At 42.8% G+C, this 21,982-nt stretch overlaps 1 protein-coding gene and 1 long non-coding RNA gene across 2 annotated transcripts in view; one reads left to right on the top strand and one right to left on the bottom strand.

Annotated features, from left to right (window-relative positions):
- Positions 1 to 15,528: 15,528 nt before the first annotated feature.
- LOC310847761 overlaps positions 15,529 to 21,982 on the bottom strand; it is a 41,255-nt gene continuing 34,801 nt past the window's right edge. Inside the window, exon 2 of the long non-coding RNA XR_014566002.1 lies at positions 15,529 to 16,134. This is a non-coding gene — a long non-coding RNA (uncharacterized lncRNA). The remainder of the gene's footprint in view (positions 16,135 to 21,982) is intronic.
- VAV3 (vav guanine nucleotide exchange factor 3) overlaps positions 15,713 to 21,982 on the top strand; it is a 212,923-nt gene continuing 206,653 nt past the window's right edge. Inside the window, exon 1 of the mRNA XM_083745820.1 lies at positions 15,713 to 16,039. The gene's annotated coding sequence lies outside the window, so the exon portion shown is untranslated. The remainder of the gene's footprint in view (positions 16,040 to 21,982) is intronic.

Genomic DNA, 21,982 nt, shown 5'->3' with positions numbered 1-21,982 from the left:
TGTAACTAGCTGGAAATGTATTTACTTGTTATATTTATATCTTTCCTTTCTTTTGTGGAACCCAAGACAGTGTATGTATGTATGTGTGTATGTATGTATGTATGTATGTATGTATGCATGTACCTGTATGTATTGGCATTTTGGGGGGACAAGGGTGGTGCTGTGGTCTAAACCACTGTGCCTCTTGGGCTTGCTGATCAGAAGGTCAGCAGTTTGAATCCCCATGACGGGTTGAGCTCCTGTTGCTGTGTCCCAGCTCCTGCCAACCTAGCAGTTCAAAAGCACACCAGTGCAAGTAGAGAAATAGGTACTGCTGCTGTGGGAAGGTAAATGGTGTTTCTGTGTGCTCTGGTTTCCGTCAGTGTTCTGTTGCACCAGAAGTCATGCTGGACACATGACCCGGAAAGCTGTCTGTGGACAAACACCAGCTCCCTCGGCCTGAAAGCGAGATGAACGGCACAACCCCATAGTCACCTTTGACTGGACTTAACCATCCAGAGGTCCTTTACCTTTTACCTTTTTTTTATCTGATAGCACTGATGCTAAAATACTTAATATTTCAAAATTCCCTATGTACAATGTAAAAACAATATCCATTAAAACGAACAGAGCCTAAAGCCAGTAAATCAGCAGTATAAAGCACATAAAACAAGTAAAACAGATTTCCAGGGACTCGTACACATAAATCAGGGTCCTATCTTACAGGTCAGGGAAAGCCTGGGCAAAAAGATTGGTCTTCACAAGACATCTGAAAAAATACTTGTGGTTGCTACTTCATGCAAGGCAGTGGTAAGATCATTCCACCATACAGGGGTAACAGCAGAAAATGCCACTTTTTGTGTCGCTGACCTATGATATACTGTGGGGTGGGGTGCCACAAATATAATTTCCCCAAATGGTCTGAGTGATCTTACAGGTATATGTAGAGGCAGGTGGTCTTTCTGGTAAACTGGCCCCAAGTCATTCAGACCGTTATATGTTAACAACATCTGGAACGTGGCCTGGTAGCTGATTGGTAGCCAGTGCAGTTCCCTCAGCACAGCTATAACATCTGCATCTCCCAAGTTTTCCACTAAACGATGTAGCTGCAGCATTTTGGACTAATAAAGCTCTCATGCAGTCATCTACCTAGGCACTGACCAGATCCAGAGCTGCTTAGCTTCAGTGAGGTTGCTGTATGATTGTGTCCTTAGACTACATGCTGGGTTCTAGAGGTATAAACCCCACCCACCCAAGTACAATGTGGTTTTTTCCTGTTCAAAAGAAATTGTTTCCAAGACTAGTGTTGCTCTTTGTATGTCTAATAACTACTTTTCCATGCAATTCATTCAGTAATATTCAAACAGGTGCCTTCAGTATTTTGGCAGACCTCTTGGAATTTGTGCCCAGCTTACCTGTTCTGCTCATATAACTTATTGAATCCTAATGCCCTGGAAACCGTAGGGCTCAATTGGCCTGCAAGACCAATATTCTCAGTTAGCCCTGAATTCCCTCCACCTCTGCTGTTGTCTGCCAGGACAAAAATATGGCAATGTCTGTTTTCTTCTCAATACAGAGTATTAGGTATAGTGCATATTGAAACTCAACAATTAAGGGAATTGGGTATGTTTAGCCTGGCAAAGTGAAGACGAAAGATGTGAAAGCATGTGTGAACTGGCCCTTAATATGCTGAAAAAGCAGAGAGAAAGCAGTTAATGAAATTGCATTGGATTGCTTCTGTTGGTAATCAGCAGAATGAAAGCCAGTTAGTTCTATCAGCAGGGCAGATTGACAACCCCCTCTTTTAAGCCCTTATTCACTAAGTTCGTCCTGAGATAGGCATAAATCTGCTCTGAGTCAATTATGCTGATTTAAGTGGCTTATGGATAGAGCTGCTTGTTTTGTTAACGTCAAATGAATTATTTTCTAAACACAGGAGCCAACTGCTACCCTCCAAATGAAAATTACATCCAGCAGGTGCTAGAACCTAAATATATGATGTCTTTTTATTTTCCATGCCTGGCATGGAAATTTTCACACTGTACTGTCCACTATATATAACCCAGGGTGTTATGTCAGCAGCACCACCTGCTGGTAGAATAAGGGCAGCTTCACAACAATAGCTCTTGCCTGGTAGGTCTTGAGTGTCATTCAAATAGGATAGTAGCCGCAGGACAGCCAACTAAAGAACAGCAGGGTGGTAAACTTGCTTGCTAGTTTAAAAACAACAAAGAGAGAAGGTCAGGTAGCCACTTAACAAGAGACCTGTGGTTGTCCCCCTAACCTCCCTGCCCTAGCTGCACTTGTGACAGCATGTGATAAATAACTCACAGAAAAGAAAGCAGTACATTTTACAGATCACAGCTGGGGACAAGAATTTCGTAGTTATCAGGATACAAGGCAAGGGGCTGTAGCCAACTGGTAGCCAAAACAATTGGCATCCACACAATGCCTTATTCAGCCCAAAAGGCCATAGAGAGAACGCCTTTTCTAAAGGAGGAAATATTGAGGGCTCATAGAGGAACTTCTATTATTCTTTTTGTTCTGTGACTCATCCTGCCTTGTGCGTCTTTCGCTGTTCATCTCATTTTTTATTATGTTTAAAGGCAGTGAGCCCTCCCTCCCGTCCTATAGTAGTGTTGTAGAACGTGTACCAGAAGCTCAGGAAACAACTGTGCTGGCAACACAAATATCCGCAGCCCAGCTGTTGTGAGGGGGAAAAAAAGCTGTCAGTTTTGTTACCTCATTCAGGCCCTACGGAAAAAGGTGGTGCACAGAGGAGGCTGAGGACCAGAAAGGTCTTTGGAGAAGGAGGTCAGAGAATAACAGAACTTGGACATTGGAAAACTCAGTTGCAGGAATTTTGAAGCAAAGTTGAGCAGTGGAGTAATTCTAAGAAAAGAGAAGTCTGAGGGAAAGGCTTGACTACATTTTGCTAGGAGGAGTCAAGGGGGTATGTGGCTGCTAATTCTAGACCCTAGGGCCTTCTGTGTCTTTAAACATAGCATACAATAGGGAATTCAGATAGGCGTGTGTCCTACACTGATTGTAGCATGGAAGTTCCGGTGTGCAAGAGACCTTTGATATGATTGTGAATGCTGCATGTCAGTTTCAACCTACTAACAAGCAGCTGGTGCCGCTTGATCTCTCACTGCTAAATTCCACTGCCTCCCATCTGGATATGTGTAGTCTCTCCTTTGAAAAGATTGAGTTGACATTTTAGGGTACAAAAGTTCTGACCGTGTTACTCTGCAGAGAGGAGCATTTGACAGCCATAGATGCAAGCCATCAGTTCACTTCCCTGATCAGAGGCAGCATGCGTCTGAATCAGTGGTGGTGGTGGTGGTGGAGCAGCACAGGGGCAGTTGCCCCGGGTACAAATTGTAAGGGGCACAAAATTTCAACACCCAGTCCTGCCTCAATACAGCTGCATGCTTCCGTTGCTGGGCTCTGCTGAAAACCAGGCCGTGTGAACCAGGAAACAACCTCTCCAGACAATGGAACAACTCTTCTTATCTCTGCAGCTGTGATCTCATGGGTGACGCAGATGCTGTTAGGCAGTTGAATGTGCATGTGTACTCCATACGTTTCCTGTTCCTCCACATAGCCACGGGCACTGGCAACCCATGCTACGCCGCTGGAAACTGCAGGAAGGGAAGGTGTTGTTGTATTCATGTACCTTCTAGCAGGCATCCCAAGGGCATCTGGTTGGCCACTGTGAAAAAATGATTCTGGACTAGACGGGCCACTGGCCTGATTCAGCTGGGCTGTTACATTCTTATGTAGTTGGTGTTACACTCAGAACGGCTGTGTGAAAGCAGGCCTATACTGTAGTATAAAATTTGAAATGATTATGTTTGTACAGTAGGTGGCGCACCACACTTAGAACAAGAAGGCAAAAGCACTACAAACAAGATGTTTGAAAAGGGTCTCACTGGAAATGTAGCTTTTCTTTACTATTCACTATAACACTATAGCACATATTCTGGAAATACACGAATTAGGGTTTTTTTGTTTTTTTAAAAAATGTTTTTATTGGGTAACAAAAGTACAGCTTCTCAATTTTCAATTCATAGAATATATATAAATTACTTATATGAGGCGACAGAGGCAAAAGAGTGCTTTTTGTTAAGGACATATTCTTCTGTGGCATATTCGTCTGTTGGTGGTTAGTAGCAGTGGAATGTCCCCAGTCCGGTGTGGTTAAACAGGTACGTTTTCCTTCTTTACTTGCTTATGTTTATTTCCTCCCCCCATTCCATTTAATTAATTTTTTAATTAACTTTGATTTACTTAAGAGATCACATTGTTCTAAATGTGCCCATTCAATTGCTTTGGTCAGGAACTTGCACTTTTACATAATATCTGTTCCACATTTATGAGGAGCCAATCTTTTAGTGTGGCAGCACCTGAACTCCCTGCCTATTGACAGTAAGCAGGCACCCTCCCTATGTTTTTGTAGATGGCTGCTGAAAATGTTTTTATTTCAGCAAACCTATTCAGATTTAGAACATAGCTGTCAAGTGTCCCTTATTTGAAGGGACAGTCCCTTATTCAAGCACCATGTCCCGCTGCTGTCCCTTATTGATAGATGTCCTTTAAATGATGTCCCTTAAATTTCAAAGGAAGCAGCTCCTCTCCTTCCCTCCCTGCCTGCCAGGGAGGAGGGAGGCTCCAACTGTGTTGCTTGGCTATGTTGCTCACCCAATAAGAAGTCTAAGAACGACTGGGGGGTGGAGCTTGCATGCCTTGTGTGTGGCTAGTTAATGCAAGCTGAGGGGTTTTTTGAATGCTGGACGCCATTTTGTTGCACGTGCTGCTGCAAACTTTGCAGTGCAAAGCCAGGCTGGGGAGCCATCTTAAGTTGAGGCTGCATAGGCCTTGTGGTGCATGTGTTTCAGATTCTATTCAGTTGAACCTTTGGTTACAAAGTTGGTTGGACAGTGTTCTCGAAGCTACCAGCATGAGTTTGACCAGACTGCAGGAGGACAGGAAAACTGGAGTGCCTGGAACAGGTGAGGCTGCAGGTCCCTTATTTTGGCTGCTGGTCCCTTATTTTCAAGGCTGCTGGTCCCTTATTTTCAAATCTGTAAGTTGACAGCTATAATTTAGAATTTATAACTTACATAGGTTTTAAAGTTTTATTGATTTAAATCTTTGTTTTTCATTATGTAAAGATTTTGATTTCATGTGGGGGTTTTTTGTTTTAAGCAGACTGTGGATTTCAGCTGTGTTTTATCTTCAAGTTCATTTGTACACCACTCGGGAGATATTTTTTAAAAATCAGGCCAACATCTGGAGGACACCACATTGCCTATTTGTGTGCTATGCTTTGGTTTGCAAACAAAGTGATAGGATAAGACACAATATGTTTCCCTTTTCCTCTGAGGTCTAGCAATGGAAAGAAGCAGAGCAGAAAGAAGGGGTGCTGGGGGGGGGGCGGCAGCTGAGCCCTCAGCTTCCTGAACCCCCCTTCTTAAAGCTGAAGGGTTTTTTGTTTGTTTTAGCTTTTGCCTAATAGGTGGCTGGATGCACTGAAAAACACAGAGACTTGAGAAACCTGCCTAGAGACAAATTAATGTACCAAGGAAATCTTGTTTGCACTCATTAAGTCCTGAGAGGAACAGTCAAAACTGTGCCTAGCTTTTAAATGAACTCTAGCTTGTTTGGGGGAACTACACAAACTTTTGGGTGGGTGGTTTCCCTATCTCTACACAAGGGATGATTTGTAGGTGTCACTAACCGGGTCATTGCACAAAAGTACAAGCAAATGCTTCTCGTTTCTGTTTCTCCCTAGTTCTGTGGCAATGAGAAAAAACAACTCGGGCCCCATCTGCGCTACACATATAAAGCAGCATCATGCTACCTTAAGCAGCCATGGCTTGCCTCAATGTATGTTGAGGGTATGTTCCCCTCACAGAGCTACAATCAACCTTTTCCCTCAGGGAACTCTTTGAACTGTAGCTCTGTGAGGAGATTAGGTGTCTCCTGGCAGTCCTCAGCACCTTAACAAACCTCAGTTCCCAGAATTATCTGAGGTAAACTACAGCAGTTTAAAATGTTATAATACTGCTTTTAATGGTATAGTGCAGATGGGGCCTCACATCTTGCCCACAGATTCATCTGTGCAACTCACAATTGGCAAGTTGCTAGTGCTTTTATTTCACTTGCGTCTGGATGGTGTATAAATGGGCCCTCAGGCAATTTTGTTGCTAAGCGTATGAAAACAGTAATCGTGAGGGAGGCTGAGCTCTAGCATGTGACTCTCCCTCCCTCTATGTCATGAGGACAAGGCTGTGTTGAGAGAGCACTTTACAAATGAGAAGGACATTATCATGGGCAGTGCTTTTTTCTGGGCAGGGGAATGCAGGCGTACCCCTAAACATTTTGTGAATCTAATGGGAGAAGAAACTAAAAATTTAAATTTTTAGCATGGTGAATCATCAGTTCCATTGCTACCCCCAATGGCGGCCTCATTTCCTGTCACGGTGTTTCCTGAGTCCCAGATGGAAGCGAGCGTTTATGTGTGAAGTAGGAGTTGGAATCTAGCACAGTGATTGGTCAGTATTTTTATTTTTCCTGATTTGAACTATAAAATGGTGATTTTCTAGAGTCAAAATGAGAGTACCCCTAAACATTTTTAAAGAAAAAAACAACACTTGATCATGGAAATTAAAGTCATAGGAATTGACTCCCTCTGGGGCTAGCCTGAAAACTTCAGGCATCCAAGACAAATACTAAAAGCACGGTCCTTCTTTCTTATGAATATAGAGGTGTCCTGTTCAATAATAATAACAATAATAATAATAATAATAATAATACCTCACATGTCTGACTGGATTGCCCCAGCCATTCTGGGCAGCTTCCAACATATATAAAAACATAATAAAACAATAAGCATTAAAAAACCCTTCCCTGTACAGGACTTCAGATGTCTTCTAAAGGTTGTAGAGTTATGTATCTCCTTGGCCAAGGGGTCACATAACTCTGTACCATCCAACATTTCGCCAATGAAAATAGGGACATCCTAAGGAAAAGCAGGACATTCCAGGATCAAATCAGAAACAGGATGGAAAATAGGGGCATGTGGAAGGTCTGAATCTGGTGCCTTGTCACACCTCTCACTATTCCTGTGACTTGCCAGTCCTGGATGGCGCCATATTTGCACTCTGTTTCATAGCTGTGTCATTATACAGTGGTACCCCTCAAGATGAATGCCTCGCAAGACGAAAAACTCGCTAGACGAAAGAGTTTTCCGTTTTTTGAGTCGTTCCGCAAGACGAATTTCCCTATGGGCTTGCTTCGCAAGACAAAACATCTTGCGAGTTCTTATGAGTTTTTTTTCCTTTTTTTAAAGCCGCTAAGCCGCTAATAGCCGCTAAGCCGCTTATAGCCGCTTATAGCCGCTAAGCCGCTAAGCCGCTAATAGCCACTAAGCCGCTAAGCCGCTAATAGCCGTGCTTTGCAAGGCGAAAAAACCGCAAAACGAAGAGACTCGTGGAATGGATTAATTTCGTCTTGCGAGGCACCACTGTATTCCCTCGGACTCAAGCTACTAACTTACCCAGTTCTTAGTTCAGGCATCATGTCCGCTTATTTCCTTCCCTGTTTCCCCTTTCTTCCATCTGTTGTGATCACTTGCTTGTTGTCTGGTTCCATGCACCCCCCCCCCAAGTTCTCCACACTAGACCCACCACCAATCCTTCCTTTGTTCCTTGAAGCTAGAAAGAATCACTCCCTATAATCTGCTCTGCCACAAAAGCAGCTGCCCTAGACAGTCGTCCTAGGTTGCCTAGCAATTAGACCAGACACAGTCTTGTGCCCATTTACCCCCAGTAACACTTCTATAGGGAGAAAAGCGGATAAGGCTGCCCCCTTACTGCGCTCAGGAGCTCACTATCTGACTTGAGTTTGGCCAAGAAAGGGCAGTTGTTCCATGGGAGAGCATCTGTCTGGCATGCAGAAGATCCCAGTTTCATTCTCCAGTATCTCCAAGGTAGGGCTGGGAGACAGATTCCCTTCCTGAAACCCCATATGTCACAAATGGCCTGGGGGAGTCAAATCATATTTGAATGTAAGCCACAATTCGAAAGCTAAGGGAAGCATACGGTATTTCATATTTAGCCCAATCAGGAACAACTTCTTGTTAAATTAGTTTGAAACTTTTGCTTTTGTATAAAATGACGGACACATGTAATAAACAATGACAACAACATTGATGTTCAGTGGTTTTCCAGAAAACCTCTGTTCTCAGCTACTTTACCACTTCTCAATATGATTTTTTTAAAAAACCCAGATGGTGTACTGAAATGTAGCATACCACTAATTTCTTTCCATCTCCAATTTGGTGCTCAGTCACACTACCTTGAGTCTTCATTCAACACAGGAAGTGCATTCCACTGGAAGAAAGGAATCCTTGGATCCCATTAACTTTTTTGTTGTGCCTTTTTGCCAGTGAGGCTTTCTAAGGGTGCACAAACATTATATGAATGGATTACACGGCCTAATACAGGGAGCAAGAGGCTGGGAAAGGGAAGAAAAGCTATTCTTCACCCATTTCTATGGGTCTATGGTGTGGCTGCTCTGATTATTTTATCTGGTGTGTCAAAAAAATATATACTTACTGCTGTTATTCTATAAGGTGCAAGCACAGAATCATGATTTGAGAACGAAGCGAAAGACTAGATGCTACATTTCATGGCTTCCACTGGTTTCATTCATTATGCTAATGATCTATTTAATGCCAGACTATTACCACTCCTAATGAAAATCCTCCAGGTATGGCTGTGATCGGATATTAGTCATAGAGTTTAATAGAAAGTAATATAGAAAAATGTGTGTAGAATTTAATGAGAAAAATTGGTTGGAAGTATTTTTTTTATTCCAGTGCACAATTTTTAGCAATGCAATTATCTATTTTAAATTGCGAAGTCAGCAATGTGGTCAGCTTAAGGCAGGGGGAGTGAGGGAAATCTAAAGGATTTAAACAAGACTACCAAGTATAGAAGAAGACATTTTTAAGAGTGATCCATTTATTGTAAGGGAGAGAGTGAAAAATTAATGAATTAGTGTCTTCTTATAGGATCTTCAACTCATAACATTTGAGGGGAGGTGGAAGTGTTGAGAATGGAATAAAATTTGCTGTTGAGTCTGTTTCCCAAAATTCTCTCTCTGAGAAATGTCTGATATTTACTGAGGTGTTTTTTTAAAACAACAACAACAACACCGTTATATGGTGATAAGCATTCAACCTGATTTGCTTAGTTCACATTCAAGCTGTTCACAAGATTTGGCCCAAGCCTGAACTCTAAACCAAATCAGGCTAATCAAGGTGGATCTGAGAATCTGCTGAATCAGACTGAGATGGCCTTGGATCACCATGGGTCAGGTCAGAGCAACCTGGGGCTGTCAAAAGGCAGAATGGCCAGGCAACAAGAAGGAGGAAGGAGCGACATTGCTGTTCTGGTTTTATCATGCCACCAATCATTGCTGGTTGCCAAAAGGGGGAGGGTCAAGACATTGGGGTGCTCTGAGGGGTGCAACCCCATGCAGGCACAGCAGCAGGAGTGGTGCAGGAGGGAAACTTGTGGCTCCTAATTGGAAAACCCAAGGAATGCTAGGGATGGCAAACTTCCAGATGTTGGGTTACAGCAGGGGTGAGCAAACTTTTTCAGCAGGGCGCCGGTCCACTGTCCCTCAGATCTTGTGGGGGGCCAAACTATTTTTTTTTTTTGGGGGGGGGGAAATATGAACAAATTCCTATGTCCTTTAAATAAAAGGACACATTCTACTCATGTAAAAACACACCGATTCCCGGATCATCCGCAGCCTGGATTTAGAAGGTGATTGAGCCGGATCCAACCCCCGGGCCTTAGTTTGCCTACCCATGGCTTACAGCTTTCATGATCTCTCATCACTGGCCATGCTTGCTGGGGCTGATGGAAGTTGAAGACCAATAACATCTGGAGGGCCACATGTTCCCTATCCCTGCTTTAAGAGAACATGCCCCTATATGTATTTTCTGATAATGCATGGCTCAGCTTTTTCTCTCTCTTCAATACGTTTAGGAATTATGAGGAGCTTATAGAATGCCTGTAAATCAGATAAATGTCTTCTAAGCTTCAGTTAGGAGCCACTTTTACAACATTACACTTGAACTTGCATAAGGGACTTGGAAAGATATAGCTGTGTTAAGGACAATTCATAAGGCTAGTGGTGCTGCTTTATCAGTTTTATGTTTCGTTTTGTGGATTGATTTCATTTTTAGTGGATTTAAATTCCCTTGGCAGAGAACTCACTGTCAGAAATAATATCCCCAACTTTGTCTTTATCTTAGGTTCCATGCCCAAAGTGGCAAATGATGATGGGACTCAGAGATGGCAACAGATGGTTTGTGCCGAATAGTTTAATTATGGCTGCAGCTGCAGGAGTGGTTTGCAGCATTAAGTTTTCTCCATGGTTAGTTGCATGCTAGGGCAGCTCACAAAAATGTCCTCACACATAGTGGTACCTCTGGTTACGAACTTAATTCGTTCTGGAGGTCCGTTCTTAACCTGAAACTGTTCTTAACCTGAGGTACCACTTTAGCTGATGGGGCCTCCTGCTGCCGCCGCACAATTTCTGTTCTCATCCTGAGTTAAAGTTCTTAACCTGAGGTGCTACTTCTGGGTTAGTGGAGTCAGTAACCCAAAATGTCTGTAACCTGAGGTATTTGTAACCCGAGGTACTACTGTATCGAAAGACTGTATTAGGAGGCACAGAGCAGCTTGGGTTATCTATGCCATGCAAGCCAGCTTGCCCCATGCAAACAGATCACATATTTGACAAGTGCAAGAAGTAGCCTCACATATGTACTGACCCTCTCCCCCCCCCCACAGAGGGAGAAATCATGATTGTTTCTCCTCTTATGTAGAGGGGTTCTATGTAAGTTTGTTAGTAGACTTCCTTCTCACATGTGTTAAATGTGTGGTTGATGTGTGTGTGAAAGCTGGATCATGTTCTGGGGATTAGTGACCCTGAGCCGCCCCCCCTCAACCCATAACTTTGGCTAGTGCCAGAACATTTGACAGTGCAAATAAGGCATAGTGACATAAATAATAATAATAATAATAATAATAATAATAATAATAATAATCGCTCTTGTTGTTAATTCAATTTGTATACCCTATACCTATAGGTCTCAGAGCAGTTACAACATAAAATCACAGTATAAAAACCCAAAATACATAATAAAAACAAAAACCCAATAACGCCCCCTCCCTAATACACTTTCAAAGGGAATTGGATGTCACTCAGCCAAAGGCCTGGTTAAAGAGGAATGTTTTCGCCTGACACCTAAAGTTGTGGTATGAAACTTTCTTACTAGTCATCCCAGCCACAGACAAAGATGTATGGGGAAGTATCCAGAACAGAGTTCCACTATCCTGCCATGAAAGCCCCCAGCTTGGTCATGTGAACTTCTGACTGTCAGCAAAAGGAGGAAGTCAGGCAAGAGTTTTTGCTGCTTCAGCATGAGAATGCGTGACATTTCCCACACAATCCAATCTCCACCCAACATTGGGTGACTACATTTCAGGAAATGAATGGAATACTGCTGAACTACAGCAAAACAGTTCTGTGGGTAGCTGGTGCAAAGTCATTGGCATATCTAATAGCACTGACTGTGACGGGGAGGGAAGAGTCCCTATTCAGTAGCTAATCTGAGCTGTTCCTGTCAGACAAACAGTAATTGGTATTAAACCTTCATGATGGTAACTTCATGTCTTGTTTTCCTTCTGCTTTTCTGGGGAGAAGAGACATCCCAGTATTGTTACACGCCACCCCATCCGCCTCCCTGCAATGCTGAGATCTACTAGGGGGATACTGAGGACTCAGCTATATAGCTGCAAATAGAACGTTTTAAGTGTATTGTAAAGTGCATTATACAAATGTGACACTAGATGGCGATGGTGAGCAAATTCAACATATTTATCAAATTTATTTTTTAAAAAAAAGCATTTTCACAACTTTTTTTTTATGTGTCTAGATTCCACCTGAGTCTAAGAAAGAGGCAGTTGACAGACAGTTGTGGGTGCATGTGGGGGCTGGCTGAGGGTAGACTTGAGGTTGATGGGGCAGTGCCTCATTCAGCCTAATGCATCCTACGAATCTGGAAGCACAAGCACTGAACTATGCAGCAAAGAGCTACTAAACATTTTGCAAAGGAGGCAAATTTGCAGAGTGCAATTTAGGGTGAACTCAGTTGTTGTCTCACTTAATTGATAAGAAAATGGTTTAGAATGCTTCAGTTGGATTTGCCCAGATAGACAATGATGGGGAATTAGATCCAGGTGTTATATATTGTTAGACAAATATGTTTCCCTAGGATTTCTTTAACAAAAGAACAGTTGAAAGCAGGAGTGGTAAACTAGATCAGATGTAGCTTTAAAGCAAGGGGTGGAGAGCCTTTTTGGTGCCACAGGACAGATCCTTATCAGGATTGGCACTGCAGGCCAAATTTGGCAGGTGGGCAGGGTAGGATTGCCCTGCAGGCCCGATTGTTCCCCACCCCTGATTTCAAGGGGTGCTAGTTTTCCTGGGTGCCAGTTCTCACTGATCACCGTTTAGTCTGTCCCTGAAGTAGGAGCAATTAAATAGGAGATTTATTATTCCAGTGCAGTGACTTCAGTGGTTGTTATTGCGAAATGATTCAGAGGAAGGTACAAGGAGAACTTGCTTAGCAATGATACAAAGCAGTAATAAAACAATATATTTCTCTTTCAAAGGACCTGTTTAGTTAATCCATGGAAATGAAATTCAGTGGACTGGAGCCAGTGCTTTGGTGCAGACGACAAGCTATTATTTTTACAGGTTCATTAGGTATTCACTCACAGGCACTGAAATCACCTGAAGGCACATTCTAAGAAGCTAACTCTTGCCCTCAATCTTGTGGGTATGTTGAGGGCTGGCATATTACCCATCCTTTGTGTTTTCCCAAGGAGAAATGCATTTTAAAAATGACCTTTTAAAATGAAGGGACGCATACTGGTGGGCCTCAGCTTCCAGACACTGTTGGTGCCTCTATAGCAAGTCTGACCTTTATTACTACTAATGCACTTAGTGAAATCATGGATCTAGTTGCCATAAAGAGCTCATTGCTTTGTTTTCCACATACTATCAAGATCAGCAAGCTTTCTACTTCCATCCATCTGTAATGATTAGCATAACAGGTTGAGTAGGAGACTATGTTCAATGGCAGAGCCCATGCTTTGCCTGCATAAGAACCCATGTTCAGCTGGCATCTCCAGTTAAATAAGGACCGCACAGGTACTGCTTCTTCTTTTTAAGGATCAAGTAGGAGGTGATGAGAAAGATCCTGCCTGAGACCCTGGAAAGCCACTGTCAATCAGAATCGGCAAATTGTCTATGTTCAGACGTTACTATTTAAATCATCACACCGTGCACTTGCGAACAACCTGGAAATTATGTATATTGGTTGAGATGTGTGTTGTCAACCAGTCAACTTACATGACCACTAACACACACACACACACACACACACACACACACACACACACACTTTGCACCTTTTGTACTCCTCGACTCATAATCTACGTCTTACTACCTTTTAACTTAGATTTTCCATGCTATAGACCCTGTCTCTTCCTTTGAGACTTGGCTGCATGAGGGCCTGGCTTTGGAATAAAGCCACAAACCTGGGCTGAGTTCCGGACGAGACGTCTGCCTTCACTCAAAGCCCAAGGCATCTGCTAGTTCTTGGATTCCAGTAACCCTCCTACACATGGAGCTTGGAATGGTTTTATGCCGTATCATTTCAGCTCAACAAAATATTTTATATTTAACACAGGCACACACATGCCTCTTTCTGTGCTGCTTGTCTTGTTAAAGAAGTGAGATCCCATGCACATCTACTGAGAAGTTAAGTCCCACTGATTTCATTGACACTTACTCCCAGGTAGGTGTGCAAAGGATGGCTTGCTACCCTGAACCAGAGGCCAGGATTCTTGGGACCATGGTTAACCATTAGAGCACCCTAATCCAGATGCTTCTCCTGTCCCCACTGCTGTCTGCTTGCCTGCTCTCTCTTCCTCTGGTCTAGAGGGAGCAACAGCAGCTGCTTAATCACTTCCCTTCCACATCCCCAGGCAGAACTGAGAATTGGGCCCAGAGTGGGTGGTGACAGGAGGAGGCATCTTGCCCAAAAACCTCCTAATATCTGGAGATGCAAATCTCATACATTCCTCAATCCTCAAGGCTTTTATTTATTTTTTAACCAGGAGCCGCATTATCACATACATTTATGAGCCAAAAGGCAATGGAGGTCAGGTCTGTGTTCTAGTATTCATATTGTTACATGCCACCCCAATTTCCAGAAGTGGTGTGAGAGTCCAGGGGTTGCAGGTGTGATTTCCAGGGTCTGTGTTTCCTTTTCGGACAATGAGGCACAGCAGAGGTTGTTTTAATGATATATGGTTTTATTTACACATATATACAACCTGCAGCTAGGTGGAGTGATTGCAGAGCATTCACATCCTATGAGGGTCTGGCTTCCCCCTTAAGGGCAGCATTGGGTTCAAAAGACAACAATAAGCCATCCTCTGTGTCTCTTATTTCCAGTCTTGTCATCTCCAGCTCACATGGAGCTCTCCAACTTCAAGACCCCCGCCCCAGCCCACATCATTCAAAGTTGAAACTCTAAAGCTGGCCTTTGCCTTTGTTCACTAGCACTCAACAAAGAAGGGACCACACTCTTCTTTGCCTAGCAGTCTTGCCCTCTGATGTCCTCCTTGATGGGCTATCACTGGTCTTTGTCCCCTGCTAATGGCCCATCCAGCTAATTCTGCTGAGCTGGCTTGGCTCATTAGGATAATCAAATCTAGGGAGTTCTGTGTTGGGCAAAGTTTAACCAAACCTTGATTAAGTCTAACTGTTACCAAATCCAGGAATTATGGGGAGGATTTGGCACCCAGGAATTTAGGGGAATCTGGCCCCCCACAAACCCATAACATCATGATTATGTATGTCATGATTATGTATGTCATGAGAAACAGGCCCAGTTTAAACAGGGTGCCTGGCTGGCTGGTCTGCCATAGGTGATGTATCTAAATGGTTGAGTGAAGTGTCTAGTCCAGCGGTTGGCAAGGTTTACCTTGCCTGGGCCGGTTCACTCCAGCGGAGATCCCTCCGTGGGCCAGATCACATGCGCACCTGAGCATGCGTGCCCACGATTTCCAGCGTCTGCAAGTTCCTGCGCCGTGCTATGTTGGTTTAGTGCAGCGCACAGGGACTCACCAAGTGGGCAGCTCAGTTCGGGGGTAGCTCAGGTCCAGTTAAATGACCCCCGTGGGCCGCTTGTGGCCGCTTGTGGCTCATGGGCCTTAGGTTGCCCACCCCTGGTCTAGTCCTTTGCTTTTGAGATTCTTGCTTCTTCATTGGGTCAGCAGAAACTACTCTGTATGTCTTGGTAGAGGGAGGAGTACACAGTCAGAGGGAGGAGTACACAGTCAGTTAGGTGCAAGGTTTTTGGAGCATATACAGTGAAATACTGAAGAAGAAGATGTTATATATTGTATTGTTATACTTGGAAACTGTACTAGAATCCACTGAATGAAGGGCGGCCTAGAATTTTTTCAGAAACAAAAAAGTAAAGCAGCATAATCCACCAGAAGCTATAAAAGTGAATACTAAGAGAATTAATACCATTAGTTAGGACCATTTTAAATGCATGATTGCCTGTTTCCTTTGTGGGTATAATTACAGAAAGGTGATCCTCAGTGTTTTGGAGGGTCTTTTGCAAAATCTTCCTTTTGGGTCCTATTTCTGTCCACAGGATACTCATGAAAGCATATCCTGGAGGTGTCAAGGCCCCCAAAGTTCAGTGCAGACACTACAAGCCAGTTTCTTACTTTCCTTCCATTCTGTCCTAGGTTGACAAGGCTTTGCAACCTCTTCAAGATGTGCTGCAGGCAGTGCAAAGTCCACCCCCTGGTCTCCAAGAAGGAACTAGAAATCAAGGCAATATTCAGAGGCCTGATGAACACAACTTCTTCAGAAAATCCAGGTAAGGAAATATCCTCTGCTGAGCAGGAATCATGGTGAGGTCAGTGAGAATCTGACTGGCTGGGTCTTGGATTCAGGATGATTTTGGAGGCAGCCCTTTGGAAGAAGGGAGATGATAATTCTTTCACTTTCCTACTGACCATATACACACATATATGCATACTTGCCTACCTAAACTCCTTTGAGGGTTCCCTCCCACCCCACAACCAAGTGCTATATAAATGTTATGAAATAAATCAATTACATGTACATTTTGATGTCCCTTGTATATAAATGTATGTTTGAACACACATGAATCCTATGCAGAAACAGACTCACATTTAACATCAAAACATAGGGTATGCTTCTTTTCTCTCTCTCTCTCTCTCTCTCTCTCTCTCTCTCACACACACACACACACACACACACACACACACCACAACAAAAAATCTGTAGAAGTATAGAAAAGGAATCCTTTACAAAAATGGTTAGTAGAAGCTTTAAAATGAACCCTCCAACTTTTTTGTTTTAAGTCAAGCATAGCATTGCCTTCAGTGAAATAAGCCATACATGAATGTATGCTGGTAACTTCAGTAGAAGAATCCAGTAGCCGATGAGAAAGGAGGCCATAAAAGACATGTCCAATACTTCTAGGGACCAGGCAGGATCACATTTCAGCCCATTTATCCCCTCTGCCTCTCGGTCAGAACTGATCCCAGTGTCATCAAGTGTGGCTATTTTTGTTTCTAATCCTCTTCCTGCCTGGTCTGAAAAACTCAGCAGGTGAAATTTTTCTCATCCCTTTATCCCCATGTCAGGAAAACCTTAACATGCTTAATTTATTTGTGTCTGGCTACTATTAAAAGCAAGACCAGAAGGGAAGGTGGATGAGGAATAACGACTCCCTTGACTTTTTCTTTTTTAAAAACTCTCTTGTCTCACTTTGCAAGGAAGGGTGAATAGGCAAGCATCCCTTGCAAGGCTCTTGGATGGTTTTAGGATGGTGTTGTCAAGGTCTCCAGAACTAGAATTTTCCAATCTCTTTTAATATGTTCCCTCTTTAGAGGATTAATGGAATGGTTTTAGTCTAGTTTGTTTCCTTTCCATACAAGTAACCTGGTAACTCCATTACTTTGAATGACAGTGCAGATTTTTAAAGCAAAATTGTGCACCCTTTAAAAATGTAATTCAAAAACAAAACACAAGGTGGTCCAAGGTGGTCAAAACTTTTCAGTAAGCGTGGCAGGAACTCCGCTTTCTAGTTGCTCCAAAAACTGATGAATGTTAATGTTGTTTGTAGCAAATAGCCCATCACACAGATGATGAGAGGCAGTCATTCATGCTTGGCTTTCCTTATTCACGCATCTGCTGCACAGCTGATTGGTGGCTACATGAGACGCACAGCCCCTCCCAAGAGCTCCATACCAGCTTTAACTGACTTTGGTAGGGTGTGATTGAATCCCACCTGAAAGCAGTGCCAGTCTGAGGGGCCCCCACATGTTACTGTCCTGTAGAATCTTGATGGATCCATTGGCATTTGTGGTAAGAAAGCAGGGAGATAATGAAGCTTTGGATATATGGGGTGCTGTTCCTCAAGGGATTCAGGCGACTACAAAGATGGTCTCTGTTACTAGGTCTTTAATCAGTACTGACTGGTATTTTTTGAATACTCGCATTGCTTATTTTGTGACAGTATTCACTGGTACTGGCACTTCTTTTTGCTGCCTTTGGCAGCCATTTTGTGCTGGCACCCACAGGACTTTTATCAATATTTGGGTAGTGGAACCTCATTTTTAAAACCCCCTCACCAAAAAAAGCACTGGGTACTATTGTTAGCAGTACTTGACCTCCCTGCAGGTGAACTTGCAAGACCATAGTCATGCACCGTCTCTCCAGCTTAGAGTCTGGGTTCAGAGCCCTGCTGGAGGCTGGAATCATGGCAAATAATAGGAATGGAATATTACCTCTCCACCTCCTCCTTTCCCCAAAACGTGGAAATAGCAAGTGAACCAGCTGTGCCTCCATCCCACCATATGCTCCTAAAATGAAAAGCAATTATTTCTGTTGTCAAGGAGTCACTGAAAAATGTGGATCTTAGCCTTGGGGGAGATCTGTAGCCTTTGTCATTCTCCTTGCAAACAGGAGATTGTATTCAGGCTGTCTGAAAAATAAATCCATAATGATGTCACGAAGCTGGGCTGTAAGTGGGATGGGAAACAGGAAATGTAATGGACTGACTTCATCAGCACTCAGATCTAGTTCTAGCTCGTTTGGCATGACAAATAAACTTCTGAGGGAACACAGACACAATGGTGGTGTTTCCTAAGAAAATGTACATTCCCCCTTGCTTTGGGACAAGCTCTTGTAAACAAACAAAAATGGTTTCAGCATGGTGCAGCTGTGTAGTTCCTACTGGCTACTGTCTACCACATCTCCAACCCACTTCTCATATAATCTGTTTTGCATTATAGGTGGGTTTTTTTTTTGGGGGGGGGAGGTAAGGTGAAGAATGAACATATAAACCCACACATGATGCATTGTTTTTTTAAAAAGAGAGAGACATCCCATATAACCAACAAGGGAAGATGTAAGACTAGGAACAGATCCATATTACATTTGTAATGCAAGTTGCAATGCAAGGCTCTTAAACTGCACATACAACACATATTTAAAGCACATTCTCCCACAAAGTGTCCTGGGAAATGTAGTTTGTTAAGGGTGCTGGGAGTTGTAGATCTGATAGGAGTGAACTATAATTCCCAGGATTATTTGGAGGGTGGAGGTGGAATGTGCTTTAAATGTTTGTTTTGTACAGAGCCTCACTGTTGTGATCACTTTATACCGTATATCATGTCTGTTTTTACCTCTATCTTTGTACCTGAGTTTTTTGAGTTATGGAAAGCACTGCATGCATTTGAATTGATGTGGGGATAAATTTGTTAGCATTCTTTCAACAATGCTGAATAATCTCATGTAAATCAGCCTCAGTTTGTATCTAAAACCACTTTTATTCTGAAATAAGTTCCTATATCTGAATTTCTGTCCATTAACAGTTCCAACAGCAGCCCCTTCAGAATCTCACCAGGTAAATCATGGACGCCAGAATGTATTTATGTATTTATTGAGCATAGCTTTGGCATAATTTGAGACCTGTAGGACAATGGGGATTAATTCGAGAGATGCCTCCAGAAAACACTCTTCAAATGCAAATTTTGATGCAGATTAATGCCTGAAAGCATAGATTTAATAATAACTGTTTTTAGTATACAAAAAGCACTGAAATAACTAAAGCTGCAGTCCTGTACACCAGTGGTGAAAAACCTCAGACCCAGGGCTCTGGGAACTCACGAGGCAATTCTCCTTATTGGCTTCCTCCTTTGCCAAATAAAGCATTTAAGAATTTTTTCTCTTTTTATTTATTCCTAACCTTCTCCTCCTTTTCATGGTTTTGTGCCTTCTCAGTTATGGCTCCCTAACTCTGGAATACTGCAATCTGAATGGTATAGCTCAGTACTGTATGTATAGGTCAAGTATGTTTGTGACCCCTGTTACCCAAAAAGACAGCGTGCCTCCAGAGTGTCACTAATTTGTGGGGGGATTCAGGCATGTACTGTAATTCTAGTTGTGTGAAATTAAAGTGATTTAAAGCAAGCTGTCACCCTAGCACCACCAAACCACTTGAAACAACAACAACAAAAACCCCACTGGACGTTTTGCAGTTAGGAAAGTGACAGGGAAACACATTGAAAAGTGTTGGACAAAACGTGTGGGGCAAATGAACGATTAACAGCAAGATGTGTATAAACATCTTTCCAACTAGCATTTTCTCCAGCCTCCTGGGCTAACTGCATGCTTTTGCAGTGGAATCGCCACACTTCCTCCTCCTCCTTTCTCTTCCTATTATTCTCCTAAATGTGTGCTTGCCAAGATGTGTTTGGAACCCGACAATGGATCTGGAGCAGAGGAGCAGTGGGTGGAAAATGGGCCAAACACTCATCACTTCCCCATTCCTGCCCTGCCACCTCAGTTTCTCTCTCTTTTTTATTTTTTTAAAAAAGTTCTTTGGTCTGTTACATGCATTTAAATGTTGTCCAATTTCATCCTAACTTCCCCCTATTTGGTTATCTCACTTTCTCTCTGAAGCTGCTGATTTCTCCCTTCACTGGAGCTAAGAGCAAGAGATCATTCATAACTCTGGCTCTTCCTTACATCTAGAGGACATCCCATAGCTACTAATAAAACTAGTGGTTTTAGGAAGTGAGACAAATTGCAATGGCTTTGTGTGCTCCATCTCTCTCTCTCTCTCTCTCTCTCTCTCTCTCTCTCTCTCTCTCTCTCTCTTTCTCTCTCTCATTTTCTTGTGAACCAGTGGAAAAGAACTTACTTTATTACATCTCTATTTCCCCTCAATTATGTTCCTCTTTTTTTAAAAAAACAACAACCCAGACCTCACACATCTGTGTTATAAATCCCAGGATTACCTAGGGTACAGATGATGAAAATCGACATTTTCAATCCCAGCATTAGCCCTGTCTTAGTTCATAATGCTTAGCTTTTATGTGATACTTTTATCTTTAGAAAGTGATTTGGAAGGATTAATTGGTCAATATCTGCATTATTTGCTTCCATTTACTATACAGCAAGCAGAGCAGTAAGCAGTAGGGGTGAAGGCAGACACAGTGCTGATTCCCACTGTAGAGTTTTAGGGCATGCACACTGTAGAGCTGGGGTCTCCACTAAAACTGGAATGTTCAAAGTGGCTTAATGTATTTCTTCTTTAAAGAACAACGTGTGAAAAATACAAGAGACAAATCTACACTAAAAACTTAATCTGGTCATTTTCTTCTTCTTCGGAAACCCTGTGAATTGAAGTTTAGAAGTGGTGGGACGTTGTTAGGGATCTCTAACATGCCATTCTTGGCAAACCAAACTACAGTCCTTAGGACCCTTTTAAGAAAACCATTGGCTCCCAGTACATTTCCGAGCACAATTCAAAGTGTTGGTGCTGACCTTTAAAGCCCTAAATGGCCTCGGTCCTGTATACCTGAAGGAACGCCTCCACCCCCATCGTTCAGCCCGGACACTGAGGTCCAGTTCCGAGGGCCTTCTGGTGGTTCCCTTACTGTGAGAAGTGAGGTTACAGGGAACCAGGCAGAGGGACTTCTCGGTAGTGGCACCTGCCCTGTGGAATGCCCTCCCAGCAGATGTCAAGGCAATAAACAACTATTTTACTTTTAAAAGACAACTGAAGGCGGCCCTGTTTAGGGAAGTTTTTAATGTCTGATGCTGTATTGTTTTTAATATTCGGTTGGAAGCCGCCCAGAGTGGCTGGGGAAACCCAGTCAGATGGGCGGGGTATTAATAATAAATTATTATTATTATTATTGGCAGTTAAAACTAGTGTAAAACAGAGAGTAGTTCATACCTGTGCTTAATATGTAAACACAGAGACTTTTACAGGTATATGGGAGATAGAGAAGATGCCTTGCCTGCAGAAAGTCCCAGGTTCATTCCCTGGTATCTCCATTAGAAGGTTCTGGTATAAAGTGATGAGGAAGACCTTAGCCGGAGGGGAGATCCGCACCATGCTTTTAAAGCACATCCAGCATACATTTAAAGTACATGGCTTCCCCTTAAATAATATTGGGAACTGTAGTTCGTTAAGAATGCAGGGGAATTTTATCTCTGTGTGGGGTTGACTACAGTTTCCAGGATTCTTTGGGGTAAATAATCTCCTTTAAATGTGCTTTGGATGTACTTTAAATTTATGGTGTGTATCTGATGTCTGACCCTGGAGAGCCACTCTCAGCTAGAGTAGACAGTACTAAACTTATACCAGATTGATTTGGCGGAAGATAGCTTCCTGTGGATTGTATGCAACATTAGTCCTACTCAAAGCAGACCCATTAAAAGTAATGCGCAAGACTAATTTAGGACAATTAATTCCATTGGGTTTGCTCCCTTT

This window comes from Podarcis gaigeae (assembly GCF_964106915.1).
Source record: "Podarcis gaigeae genome assembly, chromosome: 6".
Classification (NCBI taxonomy): Eukaryota; Metazoa; Chordata; class Lepidosauria; order Squamata; family Lacertidae; genus Podarcis; species Podarcis gaigeae.
This window is presented reverse-complemented; position numbering and strand designations above follow the sequence as displayed.